This window comes from Aotus nancymaae, unplaced genomic scaffold (genome assembly GCF_030222135.1).
Source record: "Aotus nancymaae isolate 86718 unplaced genomic scaffold, 86718_ANA_hifiasm-v0.15.2.pri h1tg000040l, whole genome shotgun sequence".
Classification (NCBI taxonomy): Eukaryota; Metazoa; Chordata; class Mammalia; order Primates; family Aotidae; genus Aotus; species Aotus nancymaae.
Window position 1 is genome coordinate 120308894 of NW_026988454.1, and position 19833 is coordinate 120328726.

General features: G+C 53.1%; 1 protein-coding gene across 4 annotated transcripts in view; it reads left to right on the top strand.

Annotated features, from left to right (window-relative positions):
- The window catches only part of TFEB (transcription factor EB), a 52914-nt gene that overhangs the window by 11489 nt on the left and 21592 nt on the right, over positions 1-19833 (top strand). Inside the window, exon 1 of one of the 4 annotated variants that reach the window (XM_012448624.3) lies at positions 18211-18298. The exons of 2 other annotated variants lie outside the window; for them this stretch is intronic. The gene's annotated coding sequence lies outside the window, so the exon portion shown is untranslated. Of the gene's footprint in view, positions 1-18210; positions 18299-19460; positions 19475-19833 lie in introns of those variants that run through there. One more of the 4 variants, XM_012448629.2, reaches the window with a different exon arrangement.

A 19833-nucleotide genomic window follows, 5' to 3' on the forward strand; every position in this document is an offset into this window, starting at 1 on the left:
CCTCCCTGCTCTGGGCCTCCTTCACATTGTTGGTATCTCCTGCCTTCTCCAGGAGCCACGGCCTGCCTCATCTTGCCTTTGCTGCCCTCTTCCTTCCTTAAACCTGTACTCCCAAAAGGGCCCAGTAAACTCACCCACCCTGAGATGACACAGATGACCGATAATAGCTTAACCTTTTTTGACAAGGAGTATTTGCTTATCAAAGATAGGAATCGTTTGGCCACCAGAAAGGAGCACTAAGTGAAATCTCTGCCGTCTCTTTGGCAGGCTGTTAGAAAAGTGCTTATGGGGGCGGTGAGAAACCACCGAACTCACATGTGTAGCAAGAACAGTTTCTTCACAAGTGAGACGTGTGTGGAGGCGTGGATCCTGCCGGAGCTGCCCAGGGCTCTGCTTGGTCTCAGTCTCCATTTCAAGGTGGGCTGTAGCATGGCCTCGACCTGGGCGTCTGGAGGCCCTGGGAAGGCCCAAGGCCAGGGCTGCAGGTATATGGCCAGTCAGGTAGGCGGTGAGCTGAGGGGCTTCTAGCTAGAAGGACACATCTCTAGGAAGGGCTTGTGGGGCTGGGGTTAGAGTTAGGCTCACCCTGGACCTGGTGGGACTGGGACTCTGGCGAAATTCTTGCTTCTCTGTGTCTCTCCATGTTGGTGCCTAGGGCTCTCTGAGGCCAGGCTAGAGGGTGAGGGGTGGCTGTGAGAGGCCTCCTGTCAGAGGGTGCAGGAGCACCGTGGGCACCTGGAGCCCAGCAGATGAGATGGGAGCCGTCTGTGTTGGGTAGCCTGCGGTGTGTGAGGCCATCAGGGCGCAGTTCCCTCTGTGCTGTGAGTAATCCTCGGCCACATTTGCAGCTCCCAGGGGATTGTGCAACTTCCTCTCGGACTGAGGTGCAGGGGGCTGGGTGAGAAACAACACCCGCCGGGGAAATGAGGAAACTGGGTCTGGCCCCGGGGTCGGGGCCACCGTGTTAGAGATTCTCTCCCTGCTTTGCAGTGTTTATAGAGCACCTATTGAGCCCTGGGCTCTGGCCCATGGAGGAGCTGAGCATTCCAGGGGTCTCCTTCCAGGGAACTGCCCTCTCGCAGGCCTGAGAGCACGTGTGTCTGTATGTGAGTGTATGTGCCTGTGTGTGAGTGTCTGTGCATGTGTGTGGTGTCTTTGGGGAGGTGGGTGGGTAGGAATGAAGCCCCTCAGGCTGCACTGGCATCGGGATGTCTTTGGGGAGGGGTGGGGGTCTCTAAGCATGGCCAGGGCTTGGGTGGGGGAAAGAATGGGGAAGCAGGTGGTCCAGCTCGGGCACGCGGGATGGAGAGCATGTGAAATCAGGAGTCAGCCAGAGTTGTGCCTCGGTTTCCTCATCTGTCCGGGCTTGTTTCGAGGTTCTAGTGAGAAGGTCGTGGGCAGGATGTGCTTAGCACGTCACCAGCCAGGCCACAGCGAATACCCATTTGCATCGGGGGCTGGGAGCATACGCTCTACATCCACATGGTGGAATCCTAGCCCTGCCATTTTGCGGTTCCGTGATCCTGGCAAGTTACTTACCCTCCTCTGTAAATGGAGATGACAGTTATAGTGCTCACCTTGTGAGTTCTGAAGAATAAAAGACTTTACTCATGTGAAGTGCTCAGAGCAGAGCCTGCCACCCACCAAGTAAGTACCTGCCCAGGTTAACATGTCACCAGGACATAGCATGTTTGTGTGCAGATGGCAGAAAACTGCCCAGGGCTCCTGACGATCATGTTCGATCGTGGAGGTTTGAGCTGGAACTGAGAATGACAGTAAGAGCTCATGTTTGCCTGGCCTTACTCCATGTCAGGTACTGTGTCCAATGCTTCACCTGTACCAGCTCCTTCACCCTCACAGTCACCCCATGAGGGGGATGCTGTGATCATCCCCACATTACAGGTGGGGACATGGAGGCACAGGGGCTAGAGTGACTTGCTTCAGGGCAGCAATATCAATGAGGGAGAATAGCAGAATGGTCCACTCAGCCCACAGGTGGGTGCCTCACCCACACCTCTGCCCCTTTTCTGGGTTCCCATAGAAGTGTGGGGGAGGAGGAGGGTGGAGAGTCTGCTGGAAGGGGTGTGAAGGCTGGTCTTGCAGCCTGTGAGCTCTGGCCAGGGAGCCCTCTCTTTTCTCTGTACCATCTCCAATTAAGTAATCAAGCAACCCACAGATATAAAAAATTAAATTAATATAGGGAACAGAGCCTGGTATTGGGGCTCACACCTGTAATCCCAGCACTTTGGGAAGTCGAGGCAGGTAGATCACCTAAGGTCAGGAGTTGGAGACCAGCCTGGCCAACGTGGTGAAACCCCATCTCTACTAAAATACAAAAAATTAGCCAAGCATGATGGTGCGTACCTGTAATCCCAGCTACTTGGGAGGCTGAGGCAGGAGAAATCGCTTGAACCTGGAGGCGGAGGTTGCAGTGAGCCCAGATCGCACTACTGTACTCCAGCCTGGGTGACGGAGGGAGACTCTGCCTCAAAAATAATAATAATAATAATAATAATAATAATAATAATATAGGCAGTGGCTTATTAGTAGTTGGAATTGGAAGAGACTTCCTGGGAGAGTGAGCCTCCTGCCAGTGTGCAGTTTTGGGAGGGCGGTTGAAGACCACTCGCCTGTGGGCATTAGGGTACAGTGGCTCTGAATATGGCTTCAGATTCTCATAGGCCTGGTTTTCAGCTGTCTCAGCCAGTTACTGTGTAGCCTCAGGCCTCAGTTTTGCCACATTTAAAATGGGGTTGATAGCAGTTCCTACCTCCTAGGGTGATGGTGAGGATGAAATGAGACATCATAGTAAAATGCTTACACAGGCCTGGCCTGGAGTAAGTGTCTGACAGATGGATGGCATTATTAGGCACCTGTTGTAGAGAGGGCCACACGCCAGGCAGGGAGTTGGGCTGCACAAGATATCTCTGGAGGGAGATTTTTTGAATTGTGGATCAGGGCCACTAATTGGACCCTAATTCAGCCATAAAGTCAGTTTAGTGGGTCTCCATGAATATATATATATATAATTTTTATTTTTATTTATTTATTTTTTGAGTCAGAGCCTCACTCTTTCACCAGGCGCCAGACTGGGGTGCAGTGGCACGATCTCAGCTCACTGCAACCTCTGCCTTCTGGCTTCAAGCAATTCTCCTGCCTCAGCCTCCCGAGTAGCTGGGGCTATGGGCGTGTGCCACCACGCCCAGATAATTTTTTTAGTAGATACAGGGTTTCACTATGTTGGCCAGGATGGTCTCGATCTCTTGACCTCATGATCCGCCCGCCTCGGCCTCCCAAAGTGCTGGGATTACAGGCTTGAGCCACCAAGCCCGGCCATGGATATATATTTTTTAAATGAAGAAGAAGAGTCTAGAAAATATCCAAGTGTATTGCTCAGTATCAGTAAGCGTTGTGTAGACCACGTTTCGTGTGTGTGTGTGTGTGTGTTTGTGTGTATGTGTGCCTAGTATGAAATAAAGTATATTTTTCTGTGAGTCATGGTCCAAAACTTTGGTGCTACTGCATTGGAGATTCTCTCCCTCCTGTGCAATGCTTATAGATCACCTGCTGATTATAAGACCCGGTTGCATGCTGGGCTAAGAGTGCCTGTCCTCAGCAAACCTCATGGTGTGACTGGGGAATCAGGGCCCAGTTCTTAGCAAGGTGGCTGCCAAGGATGTGGGCCAGCAGAGGAGGGAGCAGAGTGGTCAGAGGGGGCTTCCTGGGTGGTGACCCTGTGTCTGGTGGGGACAATGAGAGGATGTGATGCCTGAGGTGAATGGTTGGCCTGGGTCTTGGGGGCTGGGGGCTGGAGAGCTACCTGGAAAGGTGGGAGGCTGCCGTCAGTGGAAGGCTGAAGGGCCAGGCCTGCTAGGAGCCGCCCATGCTCGCCAGAGCAGAAGGTTGCGTGGAGGTTGTCTGAGGGCACTGGTTGAGGCCTGTGCCTGTCTCCCTGGCTGGGGTGGGGTAGGGTAGAGAAGGACTCAGCCTTACTGATGCCCCCTTCCCCAGCTTGCAGGATCTGCAGTCACTATGGGTGAGACCCAGGTGGGCCTGGCCTGTGACCTGGCTCTCAGCTTGAGCCCTGGTCCAGCAGCCGGAAGACTTCCCAGTATTCAGATCCCTATCCTGGGAAAGTGCTTGGCTTAGTCAAGGCCTCAGTTTCTCCATCTGTAAAGGAGGCACACTGTGCCTTCTGGGTGCTGATGCCCATCTTGTGACCTCATGCCGATGAACCGGCTGCAGGAAGTGTGGAGAGCTCTGGGTGGCTTATGATTGTCGTCTTTAAGGCTGGGAGGACTGGGGAAGGTCATGAGGACATCAGCTGCCTGTCTGGAGAGCCCCTGGCCTCTCCACCCTGTGACCCAGGGCAGTGGGAGGAGAAGCCTGTGACCCATGGCAGGCTGGGGATACCCCGGCTTTGAGTGTAGGCAGCCCGGTAGGGGCCTTTGAGGTTGAGACCCAGATCTGGCCTAAATCTGGGAACCCCCAACCTCCAAAGCTCCACTCTTCCTTGAGTACCCCAGGAGTCCCAGCTTGGGGGGCTGTGGTGGCAGGTGGAGAGGCAGCAATCTAGGACTGATTGGCAGGGGCCAGTTTCCAGGAGGCTGTGGGTGGCCTCCAGCCCACTGAGCACAGAGCCCAGAGGCTCAGGCGTGAGCTCCCACAGCAGAATGTGGTGTTTAATGACAGGTCACATATATCGGCACTCCTGTGTGCCAGCACTGTGCTAAGCACTTTTATGTCTTTGCAGACTTAATCTATGCAATAACCAAATGCAGATCTTTTTATTATCTCATTTTACAGATGAGGAAACTGAGGCCCAGAGAGGTTAAATCTCTCACCCAAGGTTACCTAGCTAGTGAGTGGCAGAGCTGGGCTGAGGGCATGAGTTCTGGAGGATGCCAGAGTTCAAATCTGGGCAGTACCGCTTTCTAGCTGTGGGTCCTCAAACAGTGATCGAATCTCTCTGACCATTGGTTTCCTCCTCTAAGCCTTCCTTAAAGGGTTGTTATGAGAGCTGTGTGAGGTAATGACTGGGAAGTATTTAGTACACAATAAGAGCCCAGTAAATGGGACCTGCTTCATGACCTCTCCTGCATAGCAGTAACCGCAGTGTGACCCTGGGCCAGGTGTCTGGCCTCCTAGGTCTCAGTCTCCTCAGTTGTGTGACACTGGGTACTGACCCCTTCCATGCTCCTCTCTATAGGGCTGTTGAGGATGTCAGGTGGGTCCTGATGGAGTCCTTCAGTGAAACAGAAGTGCTAGGCCAGTGGTCCCCAACCTTTTTGGCATGAGGGACCAGTTCCGTGGAAGACAGTTTTTCCACGGACGGACAGCAGGGGAGGGTTTCAGGATGATTCAAGAGTATTACATTTATTGTACACTTTATTTTTATCATTATTACATTGTAATATATGATGAAATAATTATACAACTCACCATAATGTACAATCGAGGGGAGCCCTGAGCTTGTTTTCCTGCCATCTAGGGGTGATGGGAGACAGTGACAGCTCATCAGGCATTAGGTTTTCATGAGGAGTGCACAACCTAGATCCCTCGCATGCGCAGTACACAGTAGGGCTTGCACTCCCATGAGAATCCAATGCCCCCACTGATCTGATGGGCGGTGGAGCTCGGGAGGTAATGGGAGAGATGGGGAGTGGCTGCAAATACCGATGAAGTTTCGCTCACCTCACCTGTCTGCCTGCCTTCACCTGCCTACCTGACTGCCACCCATCTCCTGCTGTGTGGCCCGCTTCCTAACAGGCCATGGACTGGTGTGGGTCTGTGGCCTGGGGGTTGGGGACCCCTGTGCTAGACTCCTTGAACTCCCAGAGCTGTCAGGAATGTTTTAGGGCTTGCAGCTAACCGCAGGTCCTGGTGCGTGGTGTTTGGGGCTGCTTCAGGAGCTCATGCTTCCTGTTGACCCCTGCAGGCATTTGAGTAGGTAGCTCCAAATCTACCCCAGGGTTTCCCAAGAAGTTTTCTGTGGAAAAGTTTAGAGGTCAAGCAGGCACAGGAGACTGTGAGTCAAAGAAAAAAAGAAAAACAGGGGTTGGGGGAATGGGGAGATGATAGTCCAAGGGTTCAAAACCTCAATTAAACAGGGGGAGTACAGTTTTTTCCTTTAGATATATGGCACAGCATGGTGAATATAGTAAACAATTATGTATTGTATATTTCAAAATCATTTAAGAGTTAATTTTAAATGTTCTTGGCTGGGTGTGGTGGCTCATGCTTGTAATACCAACACTTTGGAAGACTGAAGCGGGAGACTTACTTGAGCCCAGGACTTTGAGACCAGCTTGGGCAACATGGTGAAACCTCCTTTCTTAAAAAAAAAAAAAAAAAAAAATTAGCCAGATATGATGATGCATGCCTGTAGTCACAGCTATGTGAGAGGCTGAGGTGGGAGGATCAATTGAACCCAGGAGGTCGAGGCTGCAGTGAGCTGTGATCATGCCACAGCACTCTAGCCTGTGTGGCAGAGCGAGACCCTGTCTCCAAAACAAACAAACAGACAAACAAAAAATCAAATGTTCTCATCACCCAAAATGACAAGTATTTGAGGTGATGGCTATGTTAATCAATCTGATTTAATTATTCCACAGGGTGTTCATAAATCATAACATCACCTTGTACTCCATAAATATATACAACTACACAAAACCCCAAATGGGTTTCTTTGCTGCAGGACTTGTCAGAGCCTTTGATATGCTAATTTTTGTTGTCCGTTTCCAATATGTAGTCATGATATACTCCAGGGTATCTCAAAGGCTTGGTGTTTAAAGCCTCATTTTCCAGATAAAGAAACTAAGACCTAGAATGAAACTTAGGAAGGGATTTTCCCAGGTCACGCAGTTATCTTTGACAGAGCTAGGGCCAGACTCCTTGCTCCTGATTCCATGGCCAGTGCTCTGAAGTCCTCTTCCTCTTCCTTCCAGGACACCTCTTCCTCCTCCTTCTTCTTTTGTCCTCAGACAGGCGTTGTGTGTGCTGCTGCTTCCTTCATGAGGACTCCTTACCTTTTTCTGGCCCCCTCCCGCTGGCTCCCAGCATTGGAGGGTGTCTGTTTCCTTCTGGGCATTGCTATGAGATGGAGCTGTGCCTAGTCTGTGGGTGCTGGGAGATCCTTCTCAGGCTAATAGATGGCAATAAGGCTTCATCCCAGCTGCAGGGCCCCTAGCAAGTTCATTCCATTTCCTGAGCCTCATTCTCCTCAGCTGTATAATGAAACTCATCATTTTGTCTGTCTTCTGGGGTTGTTGAGAACTTCAGCTCCGATATCATACAGGAATGTGCTCTACTAATTTTCAGTCCATGTACAGATATCCATGAGTCTGTCAGTTCTTATAATTCCTGGGGGCAATGAGGACATGGGAAAGGGAGGCCTTGGCTGTGGGATTTAGCATGGTTGGGGTCCTCAAGTTCTGATCCCCCTCCCCTGACTGCAGTTGGTGTCTGCCCTTTAGTGTACCACTGCCCCTCTCTGGTCTCAGTTCCCCTGATCATGTCTGAAGTGGGCCAGTCTGGCTGACTCAAGGGACCCATGTCACAGGTGAGACGTGAAATGAGGCAGATTTTCGAGCTGGGGGCCCTGTTTTCCTAGTTTCTTGCTGGGAGTTGGTGTTAGAGTGGGGAAAGCAACTCAAGTGATTTGGTGCCTCAGTACAGCTCTGCCTGGAGCAGGGAGTCCCCACCAGCTCTGCCCACTCCCTTGATGCTCCCACCCTTTGTGGAGGGTGACCGGTCATGTGGCTTGTGATGTAGGGTGCATGCGGGCATGCCGATATGCTCCAGGCCCTCTGCTGGCTGTGGGGAACTCTGAGTGATGGGCCAGCGGGTGGACCAGGCTGGGTTGGGAGGTGGGAGGAGGTGGTGGCTCCCTGGCAGAGAGTGTCCTCTCCTGGAGGGCCGTTTGCCCAAGTTATTCTTAGCACAGACTCATTATAGAGTCTATTTTTAAACCCTGTTTCTAAGCGTTGCCAACATCTGGTGCAGCCAGTACTGAAGGGGTTGGGGGTGGCAGGGCTACTCCTTTGGACATTTCTGGGGACTGGAGCCTTTGGCAGGAGAGCAAGGACAGAGTATTCTACTTCCTGCACCTGCCACAGCTTGAAGCTGGGCATGCAGTAGGCGTCCTATTCATGTTTGTGCATTGATTGCTCTCAGGATCTCATCTTTCCAGCTCTAGCTCCTGTGAGTGGGTGGCGGGGTTGGGGGTGAGAGGGATGGTGTTAACCACAGCTGGAGAAGATGAGCTGAAGGTGCTCATCAGATAGGCTTTCCCACGTCCACCCCTCAGGGGTCCGGTTGGCCTCTGACTTCTGCAGAGAGGCCTCAGAGGAGGGAGACAAACCCCAAACTAGGTTGCTTGTGACAGCTACCACTGAAGGAGGAGCCAGCAGACACTATAGGGAGGGGTGTAGTGCTGGGGTGAGACTGCCTGGGCTTGAATCCTGGCTTGGCTATTTCCTAGCTGTGTAAACTTGGGCAACTCATCAATCTCTGTATGCCTCAGTTTCCTTCTCTGTGAAATGGAGATGAGAGTGTAGTGTTATGAGGATTCAGTAAGATAATACTGTATGAAGTGCCTAAACAGAAAGTGCTGTATAATAGAGAGGTGGTGTTATTAGTAGCAGTGGAAGTGCTGTATTACTGAGAATCTCCCTATGTGACATCCTGTTGAGGTGAGTTGGGTAGGAGACTTCTCAGCTTTTCTTTGAGTGAGATGAAGCTTGCAGTGGGGCTCAGAGGAAGTGGTTATACCTAGGTATCAAGATGGTGGTGATGTCTGCAAGGCTGCAGTGGGGGTCGAGAGCTGTGTGCTGGGTTGAACTCTGGGCTTTGCCACTCATAGGTTGGGTGACCTTGGGCGAGTCACTTCATCTTTCTGAACACCCATTTCTTTATGTACAAGAAAGGGATGATAATACCTGGGCCATAGGCATGATGTACATGGAGCATTTTGCCCCTTACTGAGAGTGTAATAGGACCTGAATCCATGAGACATTTTTTTTTTTTTAAATTGAGACAGTCTCACTCTGTTGCCCAGGCTGGAGTGCAGTGGCATGATCTTGGCTCACTGCAACCTCCGCCTATTGGGTTCAAGTGATTCTCCCACTTGAACCCAATAGGCGGAGGTTGCAGTGAGTAGCTGGGATTACAGGTGCATGCCACCACGCCTGGCTAATTTTTGTATTTTAGTAGAGATGGAGTTTCACCATGTTGGCCAGGCTGGTCTTGAACCCCTGAGCTCAGGTGATCCATCCTCCTCGGCCTCCCAAAGTGCTAGGGTTGCAAGCGTGAGCCACCAAGCCCAGTCTGTGAGACGTTTTTGGGAGTAGGGGTGTTGCTGTGTCTCTTGCCCATGTGTAGGATGGGGTCCTGTTGTCTTGAGAGTCGTGGAGAACAGCTTGGCCTGGAAGTCTGGAGGGCCGGGGCTGTAGTCCTGGCTCTCCTTGAGTGGTGTGGTCCACACACCCTCCCTCCTTCCTCCAGGCTTCCGCAACAGGGAAAGGCCAGAGAAAACTGTATTTTTCACATTCTTCCTCAAAATCCCAGAAGGTGCCTTGGGGACTGTCTGGGAGTACGGGGGAGGCCCTGGTTGGAGGCCAAGTGGGATGGTCCTCCCCACCCCGCACGATGCTCTCCTGCTCCTCATACTGACTCCTGCTGCTCCATGGAGCTGCTTCATCCTCATGTTTCACGTATCGAGGATCCAGGCAGATTTTGTCTGAAAATGGGACTTCTGCTGCTAAAATCCACCTGGGCCTTTCTGGTAGGTGACTCCCGGGCTCCTTGTCGTCTAATGTCTTGTGCCCTCTGACTTGGCATGGATTCCCGGAGGGGTGCCAACCTGTATGTTGGGATCTGGTATGCTCTGGTCACTAGATTCCCTGAGGGCTGGAGTCCCTCAGGGTGTGGGGCGCAGAGGAGACTGCCTCTGGGGCCTCTCTGGGGCTGGGCTGCTACTCAAGGGTAGAGCTTGGCGTGCTGCCCCGGTTTCCCTGGACCCTCAGGATAGGGGGTCCCCTGAAGACAATAGTCCATCTCAGAAGCAGTGTCTCACCGGAGGGAGTGGTGATATGGGCAGAAAGGCCCCTGCTACAGTGCTGGCACATAGTAAGTGCTCAAGAAATGTTTGAAATGAATGAATGAAATGGTACCAGCAAGGCCGCACCTCTGATGTGGTGGTGAATCTTCCCCTTCCTCCCTTTTCTTCCTTCTCATCCCTGCTCCCTCTTCCCCATCCTCTACTTTGGCCAGCCTTAAGCTACCCCAGCCTGGGTTCCAGATTCAGCCTTATTCATAATCTAGAACAAAGACACTTCTCCAATGTAAGCTACAGTTTGTTTATCTGGAAAATAAGCACGATGGGCTCAGGTTCCAAAGGCCCTTTGGTTCCCACAGTCTCTTTTCTCAGGGCATAGGGATGATTTCTCAGGGTCCTGATGGTAGAAGCACACACACGCACACACACGCATACACGCACACACGTGCGCACACATGCGCGCGCACACACACACACAGGACTCAGTGCAGTGGTCTTGGCTGGGAAAGGCCCTTGCCCTCTGACCAGGAAGGAGCCCTCCCACCTGAAGTGCTCCCAGACTCGACACTGTTTGGGGCCTATAGGGTGTGGTGTGGCCCGCTCTAGCTCAGGCTGGGAGGTTCCTGTGGGTGTCAGGGGATGGGTGGCCATCCAACTGTGTCCACTGGGCTGGGCTGCCACTGTGACTTTGTGTGTGACCTTCAGGGAGTGTAGGTGGCATGCATCAGGGCGCCTATCTGTGTTGTTATGACTGGGCGTGAGGGAGGGTGCCACATGCCTAGCCAGCCACGGAGCAGGGCCAGTTAGCTCCTGTTCCTGGGTGCCTCCTGGCTCTGGGGAGAATAAAAAATGATTCATGCAAAGGGGCCCTCCCTGTTTTGCCCACAACCTGAGGAGTAAGGTGGCCTGGCTGTCTGCCTTTCCCTGCTGCCCACCAGGTGCTTGAGTTCTCCCCTCCTCCCTCGCCTAAGACCCTGTTTCTCCCTGGGGGTAGGTGGCTGCCCTTCCCTGCAGCCTGACACTCTCTCAGAGACAGTCAGAGTAGTGGGCTGCCCATGCCTATAGCTATAAGAGTGAGTTCAGTGTAGGGACCAGGAGGGGATCAAGTCCCCTGAATCCTGTGGCCAGGCGGTCCCTGCACCAGAGGAAGTGGCACGATGAGGCCTGGGCTGGGATGCTGTGGTCAGCACTGATACCAGCCGAATGGCTTTCCAGCTTGAGAAGACCTGCCAGGGAGGGGAGAGGACAAGCTCCACCTGCCCACCGCCCGCCCTGCCATCCTGGCTGCAGCCGGCTGGTGACTCATTCCCCTGGGGAGTGAGCCAGCTCCTCTCCTGGCCTGGTGCAGGCTGGGCAGCCAGGAGTCCTGGGTGCCTCAGAAAACCTGTGCTGAGCCCAGGGCCTTGGTAAGCTGTGGAGGGAGGACTGAGGCCCTCTGCATGGGCACGGATCGCAGCCAGACTTCTCTTGCTCCTTCTCCTGGCCCTGCAGACTTCACCCTCCCTCTGGCCACAGAGGAGGCTGCAGCCCCAGATTACGTAATGTGTCCAAAATGCTTCGCAAGCGAGCAGCCCAGCCAGTGGCTAGACTCAGGAGTCCCCGTTCCCCAGTACCTGCCACCAGGGCAAGTTCCCATTCCCTTCCTGGGCTGAGTGGGAAAGTGAGTGGTGCTTGCCCACCCCTGGACAGCGCTGTGCTGCCTGGGAGGGGGTGGGGAGGCTTTCTCCAGAGACATGAATTCTTGGCCTGATCCCAGATGCCAGCCTGCTTAGCTCCACTCCAGAGTAACGCTGGGTGCACACACAGCCCCATTGTGTGCCTGGGCCCCGTGCCTGCCGAGGGCCTGGCACCGGCTCTATCAACAGCAGTGGCTCCATCAACTCCTCAGCAGCCCCTAGTAGGGCTTGAGACCTTGGGCCCCTGGTGAGGAGGAAGGGGGAGGACTAATGATTAGGGGTATGAGTCCTGGGTGGGGCGCCAGGACCTTTTGGATACTTGAGAAACTATCAATGATGAGAGACAAGAGCAGGGAGACTTAGCCTAGTTTTCAGAGGCGGAAACTGAGGCTCTGGGAGGCTTCAGTAACTTGCCCAAGGCCTCATGGCTAGTAAGTGGCAGAGCTGGGGTTTGAACCCAGAACCATGCCTGAGCCCCTTACCATGCTCCTCACCCAATCCCAGACTGGGGCACGGGTGCCCTCTTTCCACAGCCTCACTTTGGGGAGCCTCTTTCTGGAAAATACGTGTCCCTGGGTGGAAGAGGACCCTGGAACGGTAGGATTTGGAGTCCTGCGTTCTTTTGAGAAGCATGGGGATTCATTTTCAAGGATGGTGCTGGTGGCCGGACAGGCAGAGCAGGTTTCCAGAGCTGGAGCACAGGCTCTGTGCCTCAGTTTCCCTGCTCAACCCACACTGTATATCCACTGTGCTTTCTGGGAGGGTATAGGGATATCGAGGTGAGGTATGGTCAGGCCTGGGGATTGGACCCTGACTCCCGAGCTCCATAGGCTGGTGCGAAGCCCCTTTCACCCACCCAGAACCCCACTCAATGCCTCTTGATTCTTCTATTCTAAGTTGGGTCTAAGCCGTCCACCTCCTCAGCTTTCCCAGCCTGAAGAGGCCTCTGAGCTGGGTGAGCTTGCCAAGGCGGCAGCCCAGCTCTGTGCTGTGAGGGCCCTGCCTCTGCCACAGGCCCCATTCCCCTACCCCCTGCCAAGGTAGGGGTTCCCAGACATGACCCTTTCGGGGCCTGCCCTGTGTTTTACTTTCCAGGCTCAGCTTGTTCACTCTGAGAGCCTTGATCCCCTGGGGCTGGGTGGGGCTGAAGGGCTCCTCCTTTCTCTAGCAGCCGACCCTTTTGCTCCCCTGTCTGTCCTGAACATGAAGCCTGGCTGCCTCCTTCTACACCACCTTGGCCCTCTTAGCAAAGGGACAGGGCATTCTGCAGTGACTGTAGGATTGTGAAATGCCAGGGCTGGACTTTGGGAACAGGCAGGGAAGAGAGATGCTGGAAAGGGACACTGAGACTGTGTCCCTTCATACGCCACCTGGAAGGCCTGTCTCCTCCATTCTGCTGGCGCTCATTTTCCTGCATCTACATCATTCCCACCAACCAGTCAGCATACCTTCATCCAAGGCGACAGCAGTGGACACGTTGAGCCCAGAGGGTCATGTCTGAGTGTCCTCTACCTGGAGCCTGTGTGGGAGAGGAGGAAGCCAAGGGACAGCCCTCACGGAGCTCACACTGCAGCTGAGAAAACCAGACAGGTGATGTATTTGTACTGGTTTCATTTGCAAAATGAGTACAGTAGTATTTCCTACTCCCCAGTGTCACTGGGAAGGGCAAATGGATTAATACGTGATAAAGCCCTTAGAAGCCATCCTTGATAGATGGTTAAGTACTCAATATAAGTTTTAGTAGTATCCACAGTGGTAGGAGAAATGCAATATATGATACCAGGTAATGATGTTTTTTCCAAGCTGGATTGTAAGTACCATAGTGCAGGGGCTATCTTATTCATCCTTATATTCCTGCATCAGACACAGAGCCAGGCTTGGAACAGAGTAAGTAATTGTCCCTAAATGGTGATCAGAGGAGGGTGAAGTCAGGGTGTGCTGCTTGGAGGAGGAGGAGGCCTGGAGCAGGGCTTCCAGAGAGGAAGAAGAGTTGGATAATCTGTGGGAGAGGAACTAGGGGAACATCTGGGGACCCAGACTGGGTTGAGGTGAGAGAGCAAGTAGGTCTCCTTGGCTGCACCCAGCGCTTATTTAGGGAGAGGGATCCTGCATGCCTCGGAGGCCCAGCTAGAGTGCTTGGACTTTATCTGGTGGGTAGTGGAAAGCCATTGGGGGTGACGGAGCAGGGAAATGATCTTTCTATGTTGCTCAGTCCATTTCGTTTTGTTTCTGCTCCCTTGTTCTCTAAGGACTATTTTCTTTCTTCATTTCTCCGAAGACAATAAATCCTTTCTGCCCTTCAGCTTCTTCTCTCTGATCCCTAGTCACCCTCCTCCCAAATTCCTGCGTTCTGTTCTTGGCTTCTTCTCCTTGGCCATCCTGGCCTGTTCTCCCTGCCGTGCTTTTATCTGGCTTCCCCTTCCTTTACCTGGTTCCTGACTCACCTTCCCTGGAGTAAGAGTTGGGTGGAGTTGGACTTGGTAAGAGATGGGTACCGGCATGGCGTGACCACGTGGTGGGAGCTGGTATGAAGGCAACTGAGCCAGGAGGATATCCTCTGTTCTGATGTGGGTCTATACACCTTTCAGGGAATGACCTGCCCCAGTTATGTGGCTAAGACCCATTAGAAGGATCTTACTGGCTGGGGGCAGTGACTCACTCCTGTAATCCTGGCACCTTGGGAGGCTGAGATGGGTGGATCATGAGGTCAGGAGATCGAGATCGTCCTGGCCAACATGGTAAAACCCCGTCTCTACTAAAATATGAAAAGTTAGCCAGGCATGGCGGCAGGTGCCTGTAGTCTACTCAGGGGGCTGAGGTAGGAGAATCACTTGAACCCGGGAGGTGGAGGTTGCAGTGAGCCGAGATTGCGCCACTGCACTCCAGTTTGGTGACAGAGCAAGACTCTATCTCAAAAAAATAAAAAAATAATAAGGATTTTACTTTGTATTTGTCATCCTGTTTAATGAAAATATAGATTTCCAAAGTAGATAAATTAGGGAGTGATGGGATCTTGTTTTCTTGTTTATAAATTTAGTGGAAAGATTAGTACTTTGGGAGACCGAGGCAGAAGGATCGCTTGAGGCCAGGAGTTCACATCTAGCCTGGACAATATAACTAGACCCCCATCTCTATAAAAAAATTAAAAAAATTAGCGCGGTGTAGTGGCACACACCTGTGGTCTCAGCTACTTGGGAGGCTAAGATAGGAGGATTGTTTGAGCCTGGGAGGGTGAGGCTGCAGTGAGCTGTGATTGCGCCACTGCACTCCAGCCTGGGCAACAGAGTGAGACCCTGTTTCAAAAGTAAAAAATAAAAATAAATAAATAAATTTAGTGGAAAGGGATATTGAACCAGATGGGAACAATGCAGACACTAGTGCTTTTTTCCTTTCAAACATCCATCCATCTATCCATGCACATATTCCTCTATTATAGCCACCTTTTCATCCATTATATCCATCCATCCATCCATCCATCCACCATTATTTCCACCTTTTCATGCATCCACCCATCCATTTATGCATGTATCCATTATATCCATCCATCCATTACATACATGCATCCATCAGATAGCTATTGAGCATCTATCCTGTGCCAGGTACTATATTAGATACTTTACATTTAATCCTTACAGAAACTCTCCAAGCTGGATATTGTCCTTATTTTACACATGAGGATACTGAGACCCTGGGAAGTTAAGTAAGTTGATGAAAGTCACACAGCTAGTAAGTGACAGATTTGGGATTCAGCTCAACCTGCTGCAAAACACATACTCTTAGTGTTTAATCGAATGGACTCTCTTGGTGTCACCAGTGCCTAGTTCTAAGTGTGGAACATAACAGCCGTGTTATTGAATGAATGGGCATACCAAGGTTCTGGAATGCTGGAGCTCTGTAGCTCCATCCCAGGAGCAGTCTGGGGGCAGAAGGCAATGCTTCTATTGGCATTTGCTATCAGTAACCTAATGTTGCCATCACTACCTCCAGTATGGAGATTTCTTCCCCATGCAACTTGAAACTCTGGCAAGTCCTGCTGTCTTCTCTCCACCTTCCCAGCTCTGCTTCTGAGGGCATTCTTACCTTTCCCCAGGTGGGGAAGTTCCAGGTACACATTTAGCCATTGCATCCAGCTTGACCAGTCTCCCCAGTGACTGGGTCTTACACACTTGCCTCTCTGCTTCCCTGTAGGGTGGGCCAGCTTGCATTACTCTGGCCCTTTTATTGGCCATTATTTCTAAGCTTTTTTTAGCTGTTCAATGTCAGGTCATAACTTCCTTTTCAGGGCCCATTGGCTGAGACAAGGATGTCAGTGCAAATAGTTTATTTGGGAGGCTCCCCCAGGGAGCCCAGTGGCAGAGTAGGATTTGTGAGACAGGAAGGGAAGGAAGCTGATAGAATGGATGTGAAGGAGCAGGTGACTGTGGGCATCTGAGGCTCACTGCCTTTGGACGTCTCTGCAGAACATGCTTTAGAGATCCCCAACCCAGTGATAGGGGTCTTTGGCTAAGAGGTGGTGGGGAAGGGAGGGTGCTAACTTCATTGGTCCAGGCACCAATTCAGGTGCCAGTAGCTAGAAGTCCTCAGGTGGGCACTTTCATTTTTTATTTTTTGAGACAGTCTTGCTCTTGTTGCCCGGGCTGGAGTGCAATGGCACGATCTCAGCTCACCGCAACCTCTGCCTCATGGGTTCAAGCAATTCTTCTGCCTCAGCCTCCAGAGAAGCTGGGATTACAGGCGTGTGCCACCACACCCAGCTAATTTTGTATTTTTAGTAGAGACGGGGTTTCTCCATGTTGGTCAGGTTGGTCTTGAGCTCCTGACCTCAGGTGATCTGCCCACCTAGGCCTCCCAAAGTGCTGGGATTACAGGCATGAAACACTGTGCCTGGCCAGAAGGGCACTTTTGCTATTGTGAGTGCCCAGAGAGTGTGGCTGGGGCCCTGAGAGCTTCCACAACCTCATTAAGCCCAGGCCTGGGGGTCTGCCAAGCCCTCTTCCCACATTTCCCTTTCTATGTCCAAGAGGCTTCCCCAGGCAGACCCTTCCCCAGCTGCCAGCTCCACACTCACTGTGTTCTACAGATACTTAAGGAGCATCTACACGGTTCCATGGACAAAAAGAGGAAGCTGTCGGGATGCCTCCAGGCACTCACAGCAGAGGAAAGTGACCCACACGATGGAGGCACCTGCCATGTGCCAGATACTGGCTCGCCCTTCCCAGGCCTCGTGCAAGGCCAGGAACGCCCCTGTGCTGTGGTATCCTCTCCTAGAGGGAGGCACAGACGTGCTGGGTGACACAGAGCCTAGAGCCATCTTCCACTTCCCTCCCAGCTCTAGCATCCTGAGACTGACTGGATTGGTTTTTCTGACTTCCTTTTCCTTTCTCTCACTGCCCCTCCTCTTCCCCTAGCCCCATGGCTGCCACATGTCTGCCTTTTAGTCAGCCTGGAACTGAGCCTCCTAGGACCCTCCCTCTGTATATCTATCAGGAACAGGGTGCAATTCAGGGGCATTTCGGTGGGGGAGTCATTCTGTTCAATGGCATACCTGTTTGCTCTGGCACAGGCTCAGTCATGCCTGCTTCCTGGAGAGGAGCCTTCTCCCCCTGGGCTCCACCTGTTGCTATCCCCAGACCTCCCAGCCTCAGGCTACAGGTCTTGCACTCTATAGTGCTGAGGGAATGGGAGGAATTAGAATTAGAGGAAAGCGGTGTGTAAGTAAGGCCTTCTGGGGTTGGGGGTAGAGATAGGCAGGAGATGGGGGTGGGGCACGGGCTGGGCCTGGCGATGTGCTCCAGCTGGAGATGTGGTCCCGGGCCACAGTCAGGCACGCCAAATCACAGCCCCTCTGACTTCCTCCAGCTGCCAGCCCCAGCCTTACCCCTTGATGTTTCATTTCCAAACCAGGTTTGCTCCACGTGCATGTCTGAGGTGGCGGGGGCAGGAGTGTGTCTGCCTGTGCCATTCCTATCCTGTGGGCAGGCCCAGCCATGGCAGCCTGAGTCTATCATCTCCACACTCCGCCACTTGGATAGGAAGGTGGCTGCACTTACTCCAGGCAGGCATGTTGTTGTGAGGAGGACGGAGAGGATCGGTACAGGCATTGGAAGGTGGGGTTTATGTCTCGAGTTTGAGCTCAAGCCTCTTGGGTCCAGGGAGAAGGTGTAAGGCAGCTGCTGCCTAGGTCTCACCACTATGGGGTAAAGCAGAGCAGGTCCGAGCCTTGGGACTGAGGAGGCAGGAGGGCATGGAGCCCAGTCGAGTGGAAGAGAATGATGACGGAGAACAGACTTCCCGAAGCTCCTCCCCTACCCCACCACACGCAGAGTTCAAGGCACCTGACTCCTCTCTCTGTCGTGGTAAAGGCACAGTGCTTCTTATAGTGTTTAAGGACAGGAAAGGGGCTGGAAGTGTGTGTGAATTTTGCTTCCTGTTCCTCTTATACCTGGGTGCGGGCGGGGGAGATGGGGGCCGGTGGGGGCAGCTCACTCACTCCATCGGGTGGTGAGTGACTTGATGAGCCATTGGAATGTTGCCATTTTCCTCCGTTGAGGAGACATGAGGACAGGTAGGGGGCAGCTAACTCACTCCATCGGGTGGTCGGTGGCTTGGTGGGCCATTGGAATGTTGCCCTAGGAGGCCATTTCTCCTCTGTTAGGGGAAGATGGGGCTTTCAGGTCAGGTTTCCTCTGGCTCCCTGATGGAGATGGGGTGGGGATGCCAGCCGGAGGGCACCTGGACAGGGCAGGAGCAAAGCTGAGTTCTGGGTCTAGGGCAGCTGACAGCATTTGGGAATCTGGGGTGGGCCCAGGGCTGGGATAGGATTCAGGCATGGGAGCCCCCTGGACTTTGTGCCCCTGTTAGCTTTTCCCAGAAGCCCAGCTTTTGGGCGGGATGAGGGTAAGGGGGTCTGGGGGTGGGTATAGGTGTGTGCTGTGAGGGGAGAAGAGCCCCTGGCTGAGTTCCCAGGCCACTGCCTGTGTTGTCTAGTGGCCTCTGCCAGCGCTGGCTGCCCCGTCCTGCCCCCACCAGGCGTGACTCAGATCGAAAGCAGAAGCTGCCAGACATTGCACAGGGTGAAGTGAGGCAGAACCAACTGTGCTATTTTGGAACATGGTTAATTCCCCCTTCTGTCCCCACCGCCCTGCCCTCAGGGCTCCCATCCCCTCCTGCTGTCTGGCACTTTGGCTTCCTCAAGGGGACAGTTGGAACAGGCCTTGGTTTCCCTGGGCATGGACATGGAGGGCCATGCTGAGGTCCCTCTCCTTGCTGGGCCCCTCTCTCTGGCCAGAGGTGCTGGACTCTGGGGACCAGCGCCCTGGGGTCGAGGAGGACAAGCGCCCTCTCCTGGTGGGAACTCATGGGCAGGCGGCCCTGGCGAGATGATGGTCACCAGGCCTGGCACCCACCCTCCCCCTGCCCATCTTTGGCAGCTCTCAGGCCAGCTGTCAGCTGCCTCTCCCAGGGGTGTGAGCTGACGAGAGCTTCAGGTGGGAGCCTCTCCCGGCAGTGAATCTCAGAGGGTTGGGAGGGATTTCCGGACCCAGAGGGGAGATATTTTGGGGCTGAGGGCCTTTCCAGAACCCATGAAATCACACACCCTGGTACAGCCCAACTGACCCTCCCCCGCCCCGAGTTGATGGTTCTTTTTTGGTCATCCTAGGCCTGCTTGGGGTTCTGCCCACAATTTAGAGTTTCTTTGGAGCCCATCTGAGCCTGGGGAGGCCCTGCGGTGGTGAAAGAGGTCAGCGGGTGTGTGTTTCTGAGCTGAAAACGGGAGTGGAGTTGCGAGCTGTCACCTCTTCATGGACAGGGTGGATGAGGGTCCCTGGCCCTTCGGAAGCTCTTTACATCTGTCCCGTGTGAGTGTGCATGGAGCAGGGTACAGGCCTGCAGTATGGCTGCCTCTCAGGGAACCCTGAGGTCAGAGCCCCACTCTGCTGTTTACCCCTTGGCAACCTGGTGAGGACAATGTTTATGTGTTAGAGGAGAGGGGGAGTCAGCAGGCAGGTGACCAATTAAAATTTGGGTCCTTGCCAGCCTCAGGCAAGCAGGACTTAGGTTTCTCATTGCTCAGATGGAGCTGGGGTTTAGGGAGGTGGG